Genomic DNA, 19372 nt, shown 5'->3' on the forward strand with positions numbered 1-19372 from the left:
AGTCAGCTTGCTCCACTGCCGTAGCTCCATCTCCATGTCGATCTTTCTCTACTTCTACCGGCTTCTACTTGTAATGTGTTTATGTCTCATGAACTAGTGCTAGTACTATTATTCTAATCACACTTCCTCAATATCTTTGCCATCAGGGATGCTTAGGTCGATTTTAGTGGAACTGCACAAAAGCATCATATGATCTGAGGGTGCCAGCCGTCTTTCCTTCGACAGGTTCTACCTGGCCAGGAAATTAAATCATGTTTAGGGTTTAGGGTTTAAGTCGTAGTGACCCCTGTCGGTGTCAAAACCGGCGGATCTCGAGTAGGGGGTCCCGAACTGTGCATCTAGGCTGGATGGTAACAGGAGGCAAGGGACACGAAGTTTTACCCAGGTTCGGGCCCTCTCGATGGAGGTAAAACCCTACGTCCTGCTTGATTAATATTGATGATATGGGTAGTACAAGAGTAGATCTACCACGAGATCGGAGAGGCTAAACCCTAGAAGCTAGCCTATGGTATGATTGTTGTTGTGTATGTTGTGTATGTTGTCCTACAGACTAAAACCCTCTGGTTTATATAGACACCAGAGAGGGTTAGGGTTACACAAAGTCGGTTACAATGGTAGGAGATCTGCATATCAGTATCGCCAAGCTTGCCTTCCACGCCAAGGAAAGTCCCATCCGGACACGGGACGAAGTCTTCAATCTTGTATCTTCATATTCCAGGAGTCTGGCTGAAGGTATAGTCCGGCCATCCAGACACCCCCTAATCCAGGACTCCCTCAGTAGCCCCTGAACTAGGCTTCAATGACGACGAGTCCGGCGTGCAGATTGTCTTCGACATTGCAAGGCGGGTTCCTCCTCCAAGTACTTCATAGAAGATTTTGAACACAAAGATGGTGTCCGGCTCTGCAAAATAAGTTTCCACATATTGCCATAGAGAGAATAATTTTTACACAAATCTAATCTGCTAACGTATTCCGTAGTGTGACACACCACGGCCAAGCCTTTATCCGAGTCGTTTCATTATCCCACCTCAGCGCGTCATGCGAGGCGGTTTCCTTGGCACGTCTTGTTAAAGCAGAGATCGTGTCCGCTTATTCTGGGATTCTCATCAATATGGGCGTGGGTAACCCAACCGTGCCATTGATTACAGCACTTGGAGGTAAGCGAGTTTTACCAGGCTGGTGGGGACACGTAGTTGCGTCCACCCATATAAGGGGATAAGGATCCACCTTTTCACCTACGCCTTCTTCCTCCCTTGCTTATCCATTCTCACGCACTCGAGCTCCAGCGCCCAAGTCCGCACTCCCCACTTCAACCTTCTCCAGCCATGTCCGAAGCGGGAGGCAAGTGGATGGTCTCCTCCGTCACGGAGGGACACATCAAAAAACTGAGGAAGGCCGGATACTTGTCTAACGACATTGCGTACCGGCTTCCCAAAAAGGGGCAGCTCATCCCCACCCCTAGGCCCCATGAGAGGGTGGTGTTCCTCCCCCATTTCCTCCATGGACTGGGCTTCCCTCTTCACCCATTTGTCCGAGGGCTCATGTTCTACTATGGCCTGGATTTCCATGATCTGGCCCCGAACTTTGTCCTCAACATCTCGGAGTTCATCGTCGTGTGCGAGGCTTTCCTCCGCATCTGCTCCCATTTCGGCCTATGGCTCAAGACTTTCAATGTCAAGCCGAAGGTGGTGCGTGGCAACCAGGCGGAGTGCGGAGGCGCCATGGTGGGCAAGATGGCCAACGTCTTATGGCTCGAGGGCTCCTTTGTGGAGACCCTGAAGGGGTGGCAATCGGGGTGGTTTTACATCACCGAGCCGCGCGAGCCCGAATGGGTCGCAGCCCCAGAGTTTCGGTCCGGACCCCCTACGCGGCTCACCTCCTGGAAGGAGACGGGCCTGTTGTGGGGTAAAAAGGAGAGATGACCGGACTCCAAACATGCGTCCAAACCCTGGTGGACAAGAAGCTTAAACTTGTCAACGTAGTCCAGGTTATGCTCATCCGCCTGATCCTCCCGTGTCAACAACGGGATTTCAACCTGTGGGAGTTCGACCCGGCGCGGCACCAAACTCTGAGCAGGTTCTTTGACACGACGTACGAAGATGCCTGGAAGGTGCTTTTCAAGGGCGCCGAGGCCCCCGCATCCGCTATCGACGATCGCGGATTCAGTACACAGCGTCACGCTCATGCGGTAAGCTGTTTTTTCCTTCTAGAGGGTATCAGTTTTTCATAGTTTGACTCCATGCGGGATCTAAGCTCCCTTACTTTTGACAGGATTGGCAGGTGACGTCCGGACAGATCAACTGTCCGGCTCCTTTGCCCGAAGGTCCAGCGGATGCTCGCTTCGCGAAGCTGCTGGTTCTGGCACCCTATCTGGTGCCGGAGAAGAAGGCCGCGAAAAAGGCCACAGGGACTCGAAAGAGTGCCCGGCGCCAGGAGGTGTCGGATCCATCATCCGACAGTTCTGAGGCACATTCCTCCCGTGAAGATGAGGAGGAAGAAGAAGAGTCATGTCCCCCTCCAGCGGGAGGAGAGAAGAAAAGGAAGGACGCCCTCTCTGGGGAGGCCGGAGGGTCCAAGAAGGGGAAAACCCTTCCTCCGGACTACTCCACCGACGCCGACGACGGCGGAGAGGAGTGGCCGCCCAGGGCCAAGCCCCTAGCAAAATCGTAAGTATCCGGATACTAGAGTAATTCATAGTATTCGTTTATTGCACAACTTTCCCTTATGTCGAATATGTTTATGCAGCCCACCCAAAGACCGGCTCGACGCGTCGTCGAGCGGCTCACTGGACTCGTCGGATGTGAACTCTCTTCCGACGGCTTCCTCCCCCCGCCCTACGGACGACACCGAAGTGTTGTCCCAACAGGTTCCAAGCCGGGAGGAGGTGGTCCTAGAGGCGCCTCAAAGCGACCTCCCGGACTCCAGGAGTAAAGGGGATGAAACCCCCCAGGGCTCCAAGTCCGGCTCTAGGCCGGACACCGCTCCGGAATCTTCAAAGGTTCCAGAGTCCGGCGGGGGACCTCCTTCCAAGAGCAAGCCCACCGTGCCGGTGACCTCCGTCCAACCGGAGGCGCCGGACAATCTGTTGGAGGCGCTCCAAGGCGCCTCCATCGACGAGGAGCACCGCACCATTATGAGTGCGGTGGTCCAGAAGGTTCAGTCCTCTCAACAGGCTTTGAGGTAAGTAAAGAATGTGTAAATAATATTACCGCATATACAGTAGCCCCTGATGCTCTGTTTGGCATTCGGGAAGAAAAGCCGAATAGAGGATCAAATAAAATTCGCAGGAGTCTAACAAAAAGGAGTCAATATGCATATGCAGGCTTCTCTGCTTGCGTCTGCCGCACTGACTGCGGAAGTGGACACGCTAAAGCAAAACCTCGAGCGGTCCGAGCAAGAGCTTGGCCGTGCCAAGAAGCAGCTCGAGGACAATGAAGGTAAGAAATACCTTGTTTAAATATATATAAAGAGGTGCAATTGCAAAAAATGATAGGATTATCATGGCTATTATAGGGGCCATGTCTGAGGTGGCGACCCTTAAGCAAGCGCTGGTCGAGGCCGAGAAGAGGGCGGCCACGGAGCGCACCGAGCAGGAGAAGTATGAGGCCGAGGTTGGCAAGGTACGGTAAGAGCTCTAGGCTCTCAGGGAATAACATGAGAGTTTGGAGCTTGACTCAAAGACGTGAGCGTCCGAGCTCGCGGTGGCTATTGAAAATGCCAAGTCTGCCAAGGCCGAATCCCAGAAGACCCTCAAGGAGTTGGATGAGGTGAAGAAGATAGCGGCGGGTAAGGCATTCTTTATGCAAAGCAAACACATAAACGTGAGTTACTCGTTACTTACCCGAATCCAGACCTCTCCAGGAGCGTTCGCAGATCTTCCCCGGAGTGTGTCTGATGCCACCGCATTCTATCGAGCCGAGGAGGGCAGCTCGACAGAGAAGGTGTTATGGTCTCAGTATGCTGAGGCCGGACACCCCGTGCCCCTGAGCGACCAGCTGAAGCAACTGGTCGAGCTCCACAAGGCGGCCGAACAGGCCATGAAGGGCCTCGTAGTTCGGCTGTGGCCTGGAGGGGCTCTGCCTGGGAGCTATTTCGGGCTGGTGTGGCGGCTGGTGGAGGCATGTCCAAGGCTCGAAGTCATCAAGCGCTCCATCTGCATTGAAGGTGCCCATAGGGCCCTTGCTCGTGCTAAGGTGCACTGGGGCAAGCTGGATGCTGAGAAGCTTGTGAAGGACGGGCCACCGCTGGGGAAAGAGCATCGCAAGCCCGAGAATTATTATAAGGATGTTCCGAAGGGTGCCTGCCTTGTGGCGGATGAATGTTCTAGGGATGTAATTTTTGAGTGAAACGTGCTCGTTTTGTCCTGTGCGCTGAAAACTTGTTCATATGCGCTAAGCAATGCTGTTGGAATTTAAAATATTACCTTCTGTGTGGCTGTTTATCAATTCTGAGAGATGGCAAGTCATCGGCTTCTGCCCCCGTGCCGCTAGTGCTGGGGTGTTCGGGGATAAACCTGAGCGCTCTTTTTCCCATGTTCGGGTCCTTCGAGGGAGGCGCTCAGCCCAATGAACAAGGCAATTGGACTATAATGCGTGAACACTCTCACTTAGCCATAGAATTCTATAATTTTAAATTTCGGCGAAGCCCCTGGTATTCGAAAGACCGAGTTCGGGGCGCTATCCACGCCTTGGCCGAACAGAGCCAGCTCCTCGCTCTAAGCTATCCACGCCTTGGCCGAACAGAGCCAGCTCCTCACTTAACGGTGTCCGGTCGTTTGATGGCCGACTGGAGAACTGCCTGGAGAGGCTACTTTGTACTTCTGCTGCAAGGGCCGCTGTGTGCTCCTCCGTTCGGAGGGAGCTGTAGGATCGAAAGTATGTCTAGAGGGGGGGTGATTAGACTACTTGACAAAATAAAAACTTAACCTTTTCCCAATTTTAGTTCTTGGCAGATTTTAGGACAAGTCAAGCAATCATCACACAATTCAAGCAAGCATGCAAAGAGTTTATGGGCAGCGGAAAGTAAAGCATGCAACTTGCGAGAATGTAAAGGGAAGGGTTTGGAGAATTCAAACGCTATTGAAGACACAGATGTTTTTCCTGTGGTTTGGATAGGTGGTGCTATCCTACATCCACGTTGATGGAGACTTCAACCCACGAAGGGTAACGGTTGCGCGAGTCCACACAGGGCTCCACCCAAGGGCAACGGTTGCGCGAGTCCACACAGGGCTCCACCCACGAAGGGTCCACGAAGAAGCAACCACCCACAAAGGGTCCACGAAGAAGCAACCTTGTCTATCCCACCATGGCCATCGCCCACGAAGGACTTGCCTCACTAGCGGTAGATCTTCACGAAGTAGGCGATCTCCTTGCCCTTACAAACTCCTTGGTTCAACTCCACAATCTTGTCGGAGGCTCCCAAGTAACACCTAGCCAATCTAGGAGACACCACTCTCCAAGGAGTAACAAATGGTGTCTAGGTAATGAACTCCTTGCTCTTGTGCTTCAAATGATAGTCTCCCCAACACTCAACTCTCTCTTCAGACGACCTCAGGCCTCGTGGCACTCTAGAAAAAGCATGAGTCGTGGTCCTGCCTCTCCTCTCATTCATGTCCTCCTGGAGCTGCTCCACGGCAGACTGAACTTCCGTTACCTTGACGTCCAAGTCATAGAACTTCTGTTCCATGATCCTCTCTAGGCTCTGCTGATTCTTAGTGAGGGTGGCCAGACTTTGCTCAATTCTCAGCGTGGATGCAATCAAGTAACCAAGCTGCTCTTGTTTGGTCTTCAAGAAGTACTCAGATGCCTCCTCTTGAGTGGGCATCTTGGCAGCTTTCTCCTTCCTCGCCTTCTCCTTCTGAGCTTGTGCATGGGCAGATGATGGTTCATTCTCTGTCATCACAACTTCATTGTTCTCGAAATCTAGACGGATGGGCAGGTGTTCCTTATCCAACAAATATACGCCCGTGCCCATCTTGGAGTTGATGAGCTCCTAAATCTGAGGGGCATATCCACAGCTCCTCTTCTGATCTGCCGCAGTCCTTTTGATCGTTTCCACTATGAGGCTCATAACTTTGAATTTTTGAGGCACGTCAAAAACATGAAGCAAATTGATCGCGTGACCTCGGATCATCTTGTGATCTCCAGACTTGGGCAGAAGGGTGTGCCTAAGGATCCAGTTGATCGTAGGCAATCCTGAGAGCAGATAATGCACTGAGCCAAACTTGAACGTGTCAAGTGCTTCATTCGGAATCTCCTTGTACATGTTGGACATGGAGTTGTGGTCCATCTTTTTCTTGGCATAAATGTCCAAGTCATCTGCTTGCTCCTCTGGGGCATTGATCAGCTTCGCCCATTCCTCAACAGTAGAGTGGTACCTCGTACCCTCAGACATCCATGTAATCCTCCCATCTGGATAAAAGTGAGCTGTGGAGTAGAACTGCATGATGAGTTCCTCGTTCCACTTTGTGAGCTTCTGCCCAACAAAGTCCTCTACTCCACACGCCTTGAAGCTGTCCTGAACTCCTGGGTAGTACTCTTCATTCTCCTTGATATATGTCCAATCAACCCATCGCATATCACAGACAATGGGCTTCTTATCTAGCAGCACCGTCTCATAGAAATCCTGCTGCTCCTTGGTGTGAAACCTGTAGTCCACTACAGTCCTTCTCCTTGAAGCATATGGGTCTGCTTCTCTCCACTTCCTGAGCCCTGAGTCTCTCCTGAGCTTCATATCCTCAGCCACAGGATGAGCATCGTTGTGGTCTGGGATCTTGGGCTTGAGCTTCCGAAGGACATTCTCTTCCTCATCCTCAGCAACAGTCTCAGGCACTGGGGCCTTGTTCTTCTCAGCTGCAGGAATGCTCCGTGTGTTCCTCTTTGGTGCACTCTTAGGCTTAGATGCAGCCTTAGGTGCTTCCTTGGGCTTGGATGCAGCTCCCCCTGACCTTATGGCATCTCCCATAAGTTTGGCTGCCATGGGCGCTGGTGCAGCTGCCTCTTCTTCCTCCTCCTCTTCTACCATGATGGAGGCTTTCCCAAGCACTCTGGCTACAGTCTTCTTCACTCTTTCTTTCCTCTTCTTGCCCTCAGCTGCAACGGGCTCAATGGGAGCAGGCTTCTCAGTTGAGGCTCTAGCCTTTGACATGGGTTGCCTGCCTGCTGGCCTCTTGATTTTCAGGCCTGGCTTTGAGCCTTGAGCTGGCTCAACTCTCTTGGAGGTGGCCTCTTCCTCTGCCACATAGTCCTCATCTTCTGAATCTGAGGTTTTCTTCTTCCTTTGTCTCGTGGCAGCCTTTGGCAAATTGCTAGGAGTGCTCCTGCTGCCTTCATCAGATGAACTGGAGGGACTAGTGCCCTCACTCATCACCACTTGCTGCTCTGACAGATTCTGGCTATCACTCTGGTCTGACATGCTGCAAACTGACTGCTGACCCTGTGAATAGATTATAGAAGAGATAGAGTGGATGAGCATCACAAAATGCAGAGATTTTTGCAAAAAGAATGATCCAAAAACTTAGTTTTAGTTTCCCACTGAAATCATCTCGGATCTACCGATTTTCAAACTCGGTGATACCGAAGCAGTTTTGGAACCTAAACTAGTGAACTCGGTCAGACCGAGTCACAGTTCGGTGGCATCGAGACTGCTAGGGTTTCACTGAGTTCAAAAATCGGTCACACCGATAGTAATTCTCGGTCAGACCGAGTTTTACTTGTGCAATGGCATAAGCCAAATCGGTGGGACCGAGTTTTTCAACTCGGTGGGTCCGAGATGGTTTCGGCGGAAACCTAAACCTAGAATTTTCGAATCAAACCTAATCTATGAGCGTTTTGACTGGATAGAAGTTTATCAAACGTGGCCAGAACAATATGATCACAATGTGCTAGGAATCAGATTGAGGAATAGCACAAAGATCAAGTCCATACCCTAGTTCGGCGTGGACTTGCTACGGCGGCAACGGCTGGGCAGAAATCCCGTTGACGGCGACGGAGACCAGCGACTGGAGGCTGCTGGCGGCGAGAAGACGATCCGGAGACCTCAGGGGCAGAGCAGGCTATCGCGCGGGCGAAGGGGTTCGGAGAAATTTCCAAATTTTGCCCGTGACTATATATAGCCCGACCCTGTCGGTGTGACCGAGTTGAACAACTCGGTGGCACCGAGATTCATAACTGCGTGCAGTTACTGAAACTCGGTGAGACCGAAAGGTTCAAATCGGTTGCACCGAGATTGAAAACTTAGATCAACTTAATGATCTCGGTAGGACCGAAAGTGGAGTATCGGTCAGACCGAGAATCATAAAGAGGTTTTGGAAGTTTAAGTCTATGACGAATCGGGGACTCCGAGCGCTCCTCACACAGAGTGGTTCGAATCTGACTTGATCAAATTTTGTGATGCAGCATGAATAGAGTTTGAGACGAGAAAAGCATAGATAGCTAGAGGAGGTTCTTAGGCATTCTTGTCCATCCACTTGGCAAAAGAAGATAAAGCCGAACAATCAAAGCAACAAGTGGATGTCCTCGAATGAGTAAAATATGCAATCAGCATGCTCACACAATAAGATAGCAAATGAAATATGTGGCAAAGCATGCACAACCAATTCTAGCATCTATCAAGCAATTTGCGATGACTAGGTCATCTATATATGAGTATATTGACTTAGGAGTCAAGTGAGAACACTTGATCGTAGGTCATACTCATCGTTTAAGCTCAAGTGGGGTTACCACTTTTACATAAAGCATTGTTTTGTTCACATCTTTAGAGTTGCTTTAGCTCAGTCTTAGAGTAAAGCTCCCCCTAGATGTGATATCCCCCCTAAGAGGGATGAACTAACCTTGGGTTTTGTCGATGATGACTTCATGTAGACATTGAAGATGTGGATGCTCAATGTTGATGTAGATCTCTTGGAGCTATCCATTTGAGTGAATTGCACTTTCAATACCTACATGGGTTAGTCCCACAAGGAACAAACAAGGATATCCATAGACATAGAGTGATGCACACAAAAGATGATGTCCATGAAAACTTTTAGGTTACCTTGTCCCTTGTCTTACCAACAAGAGGGTTTGTGACTCCTTGAACTAGTGCAAGATGTGGAAGTTGATTGCACTTGTTCTTGCCAAAATGATAAGAGTGAAGTATGTTGGCGGAGTCACCCTCAAGAACTCTCTAGTTCTTCTTCTTTTGGATCCACATCATCTTGATGGGAATCCTTGGAGTTGTAGTCGTACTTGTTGAAGTGGAACTTGAGGTAGTCTTGGGAATCCACTTGACTAAGGTCTTAGGAGCTTCTTCAAATGCATCAATTTCCTCTTGAAGCTTGTCCTTGCCTTTTTGCTCGTAGTCTTGTGGTGGAAGATCATCTTGAGCTTGTGTCCCCTTGAAAAACTTCTCTTGTTGAGGGACAAACTTTGTCTTGGGGTATTGATCTTCTTCCCATTCAACTCCATTGGCATTGAACTTTCGTTCAAAACCAATACCTTGATTCTTCCGGTGCATTCCTTGCTTGCGCACAATTTCCTCGAATTGCTTACTCCCGGCAAGGCTTTTGTACACTCCTTTCTCTATAATTCCCTTCAATAAGCTATTTTCTTGCTCAAGTGTAACTTGGCTAAGAGAATCATTAGTGGAATCAAGAGAACTACTAGAAGCAACAATATTGGATTTAGCATGATCATTGTTACTACTAGCGGAAGAATCTTTCTTGTTAGATTTGACTTGAGGCATGTAAGTGGATAAGAGTAAACGCTTGGCAATGTAAGAAGAACTTTCTTGCGGAGATCATCATTGATTGCCTTTAAGAACTCATGCTCTTGCTCAAGATTGAGCTTTTCAAAGCGTAGCTTCTCATGAGCTCTTAAAAGTTCTCGATGATCTTCGAAGATAGTGTCATGAGCTAACTTAAGAGTTTTTAGTTCTTTAGTTAGAGCCTCAATCTTCTCCTTATCATTGTCATTCGTTTTATCTTGATTAGCATGATTAATTGGTCTTTCATCATAGTATTCATCACTAGAGTTGTCACCAAGCAAATCATCACCTAACAAGTCATCTTCATCACTATTGAAATCAACATACTCGGGGTGTGTTACCTTAGGACCTTTGGCCATGAAGCATCTTCCAATTCCTTCATTTGGTGAGTCAAATATGTCGTAGGAGTTGGTTGACACAAGTGCTAGACCGGCAACACCTTCATCTTGAGTATCTTCGGAGTCGGAGTGATAACTTCTCTCGGAGTGGCTGTCGGAGTCGGAGCCGGATACCCATTCACCAACATGAGCTTGATGTCTTCGTCTTGTGTAGCTCCTTGATGATTTTTCCTTCCTTTCCGAATCCTTGCTTCTCCGTGAGTATCTTCGTTCATAACGATCATCTCTACTCCTTCTCTCTCTTGGTGGTGATCCTTTGCTTCTTCTTTTTGGAGAATCTTCTCTTCTCTTGTAGGGAGCCGTACACTCGTTGGAATAGTGTCCGGGTCTTCCACAATTGTAACAGTTTCTCTCTCGACTAGAAGATCTTTTGTCATTGTAGGACCTTGACTTGGAGCTTCTATCTTTGCTTCTACTCTTGTAGAACTTGTTGAAGTTCTTCACCATTAAGCTCAATTCTTCATTGAAGTCTTGTTTCTCACTTGATGATGTAGGGGCTTCACATGAGGCTTTATAGGCACCACTTGACTTGTTGTGAAGTTCCTCTTTATCCTTAAGTGACATCTCATGAGCAACAATTCTTCCAATCACTTCCGTTGGCTTGAGATCTTTGTAATTGGGCATCATTTGGATCAATGTGCACACGGTATCATATTTTCCATCCAAGGCTCTTAGGATCTTCTTGATGATGAATCTATCGGTCATCTCTTCACTTCCTAAGCCGGCAATCTCATTTGTGATGAGAGCAAGCCTAGAGTACATTTCAGCGACACCTTCACCATCCTTCATCTTGAACTTGTCAAGTTGGCTTTGAAGCACATCCAACTTGGATTCCTTGACGGAGTCGGTACCTTCGTGCATATCAATCAAAGTGTCCCAAATTTCCTTTGCATTCTCAAGGCGGCTGATTTTGTTGAATTCTTCGGGGCATAATCCGTTGAAGAGAATATCACAAGCTTGAGCATTGTATTGCAACATCTTCAACTCATCCGCGGTAGCTTCACGGTTTGGTTCTCTCCCATCAAAGAAGTCACCTTGCAAACCAACACACACAATAGCCCAAACAGCGGGGTTATGTCCAAGAATATGCATTTTCATTTTATGCTTCCAACTAGCAAAATTAGTACCATCAAAGTAAGGACCTCTACGGTGATAATTTCCCTCGCTAGACGCCATACTCTCCTAGGTTGTGAAACCAAGACTATGACCACCAAAAGCTATGGAGATCAAGCAAATGGAGACCAAGGCTCTGATACCACTTGTAGGATCGAAAGTATGTCTAGAGGGGGGGTGATTAGACTACTTGACCAAATAAAAACTTAACCTTTTCCCAATTTTAGTTCTTGGCAGATTTTAGGACAAGTCAAGCAATCATCACACAATTCAAGCAAGCATGCAAAGAGTTTATGGGCAGCGGAAAGTAAAGCATGCAACTTGCGAGAATGTAAAGGGAAGGGTTTGGAGAATTCAAACGCTATTGAAGACACGGATGTTTTTCCCGTGGTTCGGATAGGTGGTGCTATCCTACATCCACGTTGATGGAGACTTTAACCCATGAAGGGTAACGGTTGCGTGAGTCCACACAGGGCTCCACCCAAGGGCAACGGTTGCGCGAGTCCACACAGGGCTCCACCCACGAAGGGTCCACGAAGAAGCAACCACCCACAAAGGGTCCACGAAGAAGCAACCTTGTCTATCCCACCATGGCCATCGCCCACGAAGGACTTGCCTCACTAGCGGTAGATCTTCACGAAGTAGGCGATCTCCTTGCCCTTACAAACTCCTTGGTTCAACTCCACAATCTTGTCGGAGGCTCCCAAGTGACACCTAGCCAATCTAGGAGACACCACTCTCCAAGAAGTAACAAATGGTGTGTAGGTAATGAACTCCTTGCTCTTGTGCTTCAAATGATAGTCTCCCCAACACTCAACTCTCTCTCATAGGATTTGGATTTGGTGGAAAGAAGATTTGAGTGGAAAGCAACTTGGGAAGGCTAGAGATCAAGATTCATATGGTAGGAATGGAATGTCTTGATCTCAACACACGAGTAGGTGGTTCTCTCTCAGAACATATGAGTTGGAATGGTGTGTGTGTGTTCTGATGGCTCTCTCCTTGAATGAGGAAGGAGGTGGAGGGGTATATATAGCCTCCACACAAAATCCAACCGTTACACAGTTTTCCAATCTCGGTGGGACTGAATCAATAAACTCGGTCGGACCGAAAATGTAAACCTAGTGACCGTTAGAGATTTTCGGTGGGACTGACATGCAACTCGGTAGGACCGATTTGGTTAGGGTTTGGGCATAACGTAATCTCGGTGAGACTGATTAAACAAACTCGGTGAGACCGAATTTGGTAATTAGCTAACCAGAGAGTTGGTCAGGCAAACTCGGTGGGACCGATTTGCTCTTTCAGTGAGACCGAGTGGAACTCGGTGAGACCGAAAAGTTACAAAGGGGAAACACTGAGTTTACATTGCAATCTCGGTGGGACCGATTCGCTCTTTCGGTGAGACTGAAAAGTTACGAAAGGGAAACAGAGAGTTTGCAACCCCATCTCGGTGGGACCGAGATCCTTATCGGTAGAACCGAATTGCTAGGGTTTGGCAGTGGCTAATGACAAGTGAAACTCGGTGGCGCCGGATAGGAAGAATCGGTAGGACCGAGTTTGGCTTAGAGTTTAGGTCATATGTGGATATGGGAAAGTAGTTGAGGGTTTTTGGAGCATATCACTAAGCACATGAAGCAAGAGGTTCATTAAGCAACACCTCATCCCTCCTTAATAGTATTGGCTTTTCCTATGGACTCAATGTGATCTTGGATCACTAAAATGTAAAATGAAGAGTCTTGAGCTTTTGGAGCATATCACTAAGCATTTTGAGCAAGAACCTCATTAAGCAACACCTCATCCCTCCTTGATAGTATTGGATTTTCCTATAGAGTCAATGCGATCTTGGATCACTAAAATAGAAAATGTAGAGTCTTGAGCTTTGAGCTTGAGCCAATCCATTGTCCTTAGCATTTTGAGGGTTCCACTTTCACATCCATGCCATGCCAATCATTGAGCTTTCCTGAAATAATTATCTTGGAATAGTATTAGCTCAATGAGCTATATGTTGTTATGAATTACCAAAACCACCTAGGGATAGTTGCACTTTCAGGAGCGTTCGGTGTTTCCATTGACCGTAAGTACTCCTTGAGGGCCTGGCATTTTGAGCTTAAGGTATGCGTAGTGCGGTACCGCATTGAACTTGGCGAATGCGGTTCGCCCGAGCAGTGCGTGATAGCCACTGCAGAATGGGACTATGTCGAAGATTAACTCCTCGCTTCGGAAATTATCCGGAGATCCGAAGACCACTTCAAGTGTGGCTGAGCCTGTACAGTTGGGCTCTACACCTGGTATTACGCCTTTAAAGGTCGTTTTGGTGGGCTTAATCCTCGAGGGATCTATGCCCATTTTCCGCACTATATCCTGGTAAAGCAGGTTCAGGCTGCTGCCGCCGTCCATAAGGACTCTAGTGAGATGAAATCCGGCAATAATTGGGTCTAGAACCAATGCGGCGAATCCACCATGATGGATGCTAGTGGGATGGTCCCTTCGATCAAAGGTGATCGGGCAGGAGGACCATGGGTTGAACTTTGGGGCGACTGGCTCTATCGTGTATACGTCCCTTAACGCGCGCTTCCGCCCCCTTTTGGGGACATGGGTTGCGTATATCATGTTCATCGTCCGTACTTGTGGGGGAAAACCCTTCTGTCCACTGTTGTTCAGCGGCCGGGGCTGCTCGTCGTCATCGCTATGCAGCCCCTTGTCTTCATTTTCAGCGTTTAACTTTCCTGCCTGCTTGAACACCCAACAATCCCTGTTGGTGTGATTGGACGGCTTTTCGGGGGTGCCATGTATCTCGCACAAGCGGTCGAGTATTCGGTCCAAACTGGACGGGCCCCTAGGATTCCTTTTGAATGGCTTTTTCCGCTGACCGGATTTAGAGCCTCTGAATCCGGCATTAACTGCCGTATCCTCAGCATTGTTGCCGTTAATGCGGCGCTTCTGTTTGTTGCGATGCGACCTGTCACTACTGTCCCTGGTATCCGAATTACCAGGGTTCTTGGTCATATTGTTGCTACGAGCAAGCCAGCTGTCTTCTCCCGCGCAAAAGCGGGTCATGAGTGTCGTGAGTGCTGCCATAGACTTCGGCTTTTCCTGTCCAAGGTGCCGGGCAAGCCACTCGTCACGGATATTGTGCTTGAAGGCTGCTAGGGCCTTAGCGTCCGGACAGTCGACTATTTGATTTTTCTTTGTTAGGAACCATGTCCAGAATTGCCTGGCCGATTCCTCTGGCTGCTGAATTACGTGACTTAGGTCATCGGTGTCTAGGGGTCGCACATAAGTGCCCTGGAAATTGTCGAGGAATGCGGCTTCCAGGTCCTCCCAACAACTGATTGATCTTGTTGGCAAGCTGTTAAGCCAATGCCGAGCTGGTCCTTTAAGCTTGAGTGGGAGGTATTTGATGGCGTGGAAATCATCGCCGCGGGCCATGTGGATATGAAGGAGATAATCCTCGATCCATACCGCAGGATCTGTTGTGCCATCATATGATTTGATGTTTACGGGTTTGAAACCCTCGGGGATTTGATGATCCATTATTTCGTCTATGAAGCATAGTGGGTGTGCGGCGCCTCTTTACTGGGCTATATCACGACGTAGCTCCAATGAGCTTTGTCTACTGTGTTCGGCCCTGCCGAATTTATGGCCGGCGTGACGGTTACCGTCTCGAGCCGCGGGGCGCCCGCGCGATCCGTAGATCGATCTTGTTTGCCTTTCCTTGTCCTCCAACATATCTCGTAAGTCCGGCGCATATTCCCGTGCCTTGGTACGGGGTGCGGCTTGAGTGGAGGGCCGAGAGGCCTCTTTGTCGCGGCCACGAGGTGGCCGGTCGGCCGCATCAAGTGCTTCCTCCTCTATTCGGGGTAGCAACCTGCGCTTTGGGTAGCTCTTGGAGGGGCGTTCGAGTTTATGCTCTTCGGCCGCAAGGACTTCAGTCCATCTGTCGACTAGCAAATCTTGATCAGCTCTAAGTTGTTGCTGTTTTTTTCTTGAGGCTTCTTGCCGTGGCCATAAGCCTGCGTTGAAAACGCTCTTGCTCGACGGGATCCTCTGGCACGACGAATTCGTCGTCATCGAGGCTTGCCTCGTCTTCGGAGGGAGGCATATAATTATCGTCCTCGACCTCTCTGTCTGCCGCTCTCTCATGAGGGCTGGTTTCTCCATCCTCTTGTGCTAAATCTTGCTGGAGGGGGTTTTCTTCGGCACTTTCCGGAGTATTATTATCTCCCGTGCTGGAATCACTGTATTTGTTTTGGCGGGATTTTGAGCGGCACCGCTGACGCCGACGCTTAGGCTGTTTCTTGGAGGGGTCATCCTCCGTTGTTCCATCGCCATCTCCTTCTTTTGGGGTGTCCACCATGTATATGTCATATGACGAGGTGGCTTTCCAGGGCCTGATAGGCGTTGGTTCTTCATCGTCTCCTTCATCGACGTCCATACCGTCGATGTCTTCGGAGTCGAAGTTGAGCATGTCGGTTAAGTCGTCGACAGTGGCTACAAAGTGGGTGGTGGGTGGGCTTTGAATTTCTTCATCGTCCGAATCCCAACCTTGCTGACCGTAGTCCGGCCAGGGATCTCCTGATAAAGAGAGAGACTTCAGTGTCTTCAGAATATCGCCGAAAGGCGAGTGCTGAAAGATGTCCACGGCAGTAAACTCCATAATCGGCGCCCAATCGGATTCGATCGGCAGGGGCGCGGAGGGTTCGGAGTCCGGAGAGGAGTCCGGCTCCTTGGAGTCACGAGTCTCGCAGAGTGCGGGGCTGGTGTTCGGCTCGATCGCCATTGGGATCGCAGCCCCCTGAGGCGGCGTCCAACCACCCATCCTCGATCGGCGCAGTTGGCTCTGAATTAAAGGTCGAAGCCGATGCAGGCGCGGCCTCCAGGGCACTGTTCGGCGGCAGAGCTAGATCATGCTCGTCGTGATAGTGCGGCACGCTCGGCAGTGGCTCGAATCCGTCGAATATCAAGTCCCCGCGGATGTCAGTCGTGTAGTTTAAACTTCCAAATCTGACCTGACGGCCAGGGGCATAGCTTTCGATCTGCTCCAGATGGCCAAGTGAATTGGCCCGCAGTGCGAAGCCGCCGAAGATGAAGATCTGTCCAGGAAGGAAGGTCTCACCCTGGACTGCATCGCCATTGATGATCGTAGGAGCCATCAAGCCTGACGGCGACGACACAGAGGAACTCCCAATGAAAGCACCAATGTCGGTGTCAAAACCGGTGGATCTCGGGTAGGAGGTCCCGAACTGTGCGTCTAGGCCGGATGGTAACAGGAGGCAAGGGACACGAAGTTTTACCCAGGTTCGGGCGCTCTCGATGGAGGTAAAACCCTACGTCCTGCTTGATTAATATTGATGATATGGGTAGTACAAGAGTAGATCTACCACGAGATCGGAGAGGCTAAACCCTAGAAGCTAGCCTATGGTATGATTGTTGTTGTGTATGTTGTGTATGTTGTCCTACAGACTAAAACCCTCTGGTTTATATAGACACCAGAGAGGGTTAGGGTTACACAAAGTCGGTTACAATGGTAGGAGATCTGCATATCCATATCGCCAAGATTGCCTTCCACGCCAAGGAAAGTCCCTTCCGGACACGAGACGAAGTCTTCAATCTTGTATCTTCATATTCCAGGAGTCTGGCTGAAGGTATAGTCCGGCCATCCGGACACCCCCTAATCCAGGACTCCCTCAACCCCATCAGTGGTTTTTCTTTCGTACATGCTCTCACAACTTTTTTCTTTAGTTGTGAAGTAAATACTGGCTATGATATGTGAATCATTGAGATGCATCACCATGCGTGTTAGTTTTCCTTTGTATTTGATGGAATGTTGTAACGGAGCAACCTTGGAATAGGAATGAAAATGGAGTGGAAAGTTTCTGTTTTTTCCGGAGAAAAAATGGAAATGGAGAGAAACCAACATTTCATTTCATTGGATCGTGCCATCGAGCAAAACCAATGTTTAAATCATGTCTGTCGTGTTCGTGTCTCACCCTCCTCCACGGCTCGACCCCACACGGTCGCTCGGCACACCACTCACCGCAAACCGAGTATACGATAACTTACCCGCCTGCTTGTCGATGGATCGCGCCATGGAGTACTAGCACTACTGGAAGAGATTGATGAGTTGGGGGAGGACAGCTAGCTGTAGCATAGACTCCCAAGAACTTTTTACATGCATGTTGTAGCCGGCTATTGTGACCTTTGAATGCGGAGCAGCCGCGTGCACCCGGAAGCGGCGCCGGCGACGCTCTCTCGGCCGGCGCACCGCTTCAATGTCGGCGCCAGTGAGAGGTCGCGTCTTCTCTGGCTAGGCATGAATGCGGCACTGACCGTTTCGGGCGGGAAGCACGTGCGGATGATGAAGAGGGTTCGGGTTGGTCAGGACCGGCCGTGGCAGCGGTCCGGACATGCGCAAACAAGAGATGATGTACGTTAATATTGCTGGGTATATAATTAACAACGTAAATAATGTGCCAGTTGGACAAATATGATTGGAGATGGAGATGGAAATGGAATTTTACGTAAACACGGATATGCATGTCTATGTCTATGTGTGTGTGCGCGACGACTCTCGCGACCTGGAAGCGGGGGCGTGTTTTTGATCGAGTTTTCTTTCTTGGTACGTTAGAAAATCAGTTTGTCTAATTCACATCTAGATGTTATTTAAGGATATCACATCTAAGCTCCCACAAGTACATAATGTAGCAACAAGAAACAAAAAAACTAGGAAAAAATAGACCACAAACAGAGTGGACATCAACTTAGGGTTTGCACTCTCCACACGCTCGCCGCACTACATATATGTTACACGCTGGAGGCTCAGCGTTCATTTGCTAGGGTTTGCTATATTCACAGTCTCTCACCCTCTCTTCACCAGATCTAAACAAGACTGCGTTGGCCTCTTGTCTCTCTCTCCCCCTCACAGCTGGTGAAGGAGGCGTCTGTATCCCGTCGCACCGGGAAGGGGAGGAGGTGCAGCGTTCACTCTATCGCCTTCGGCGAGGGAGGCAATCCACTGCCGGCTGCGCTGTTCTCTTTCACCCAGCGCCTGTGCGGGAGGGCCACCGACCCCTTCTTCCTCGCTGTCGTACGTAGTGTGGGCAGATCCGGCCTCCCGCCGCACGCCTTGCCACATCCCGACGACCCTAAGGTATAAGTTTCTTTGAAACCGTCGTTGCTCTAGCTGCATGTGGATCTTTTTCGATCTGTAGTCGAATCTAGGTCTTGGTTCAAAGAGGAAAGAATGGTGCGGTGGGCTGGAGCAAGAATCTAGGACGTGGTTCAATGAGGAAAGGAGGGGCGGAAAGTAGTATAGACTGGCTATCCAGCCGCTTTGTAGGTCGAAAAGGGAAAAAGGGGGTAACCCAGTACACACATCTGTAAGGAACCGATCTCTTTGTTGAAAAGGGAAAGAAACTGGGGGGTCGGGTAGTTTGTGCAGGACTAGATTTGCTGCCCTCACATAGGAAGAAGGTTCAAAGAGAACAAATATGGGACCAGCGCATATATGCTGCTTGGCTACATACTCTGCATCACCCATTTATACGTGTGGACGCACATGGTGCTGGCATGTCCCATACAGCTATTTTGCTGTTGTTAATCTAAGAATGCCGCCGGAAAATTGAAGCAATGCCACTGTTAAAAGTAAATTACATTTTTAACGAATGTTGTTTCAAGAAAATGTCTCTGTTAATATGAATCAATGCAACCGTTTTAGAAATGCTACTGTCCTACTTTGTTTTCCATCCAAGATAAGTTAGATGCTTCTTTCTGTCACCGTTTGTTTCATCCTCCTTTATCGGCAAGTAATTGTTTCCTTTTTTGCCTCTGTTAAAACAGGGGTATCGATTCAACTTGTTGCTATTGCGACATTTTGCTTCGCTACTCGAAACACTTATGTTTTAAGAGTGTTTTGTGCAGTTCAACTTGAATGTCACACCGGTGACTTTGCTTAATTTTGGTGGAACTGCACAAAAGGAGATCGAGATTTGTTTCCAGTCTTCGTATCGATTCAACTTGTTGCTATTGCGACATTTTGCTTCGCTACGCGAAACACTTTGCTTGATTTCAGTGCAACTGCACAAAACGAGATTGGATTTCCTATTCGTGTTGGCAGATTC

Source organism: Triticum aestivum, chromosome 3A, assembly GCF_018294505.1.
Source record: "Triticum aestivum cultivar Chinese Spring chromosome 3A, IWGSC CS RefSeq v2.1, whole genome shotgun sequence".
Classification (NCBI taxonomy): Eukaryota; Viridiplantae; Streptophyta; class Magnoliopsida; order Poales; family Poaceae; genus Triticum; species Triticum aestivum.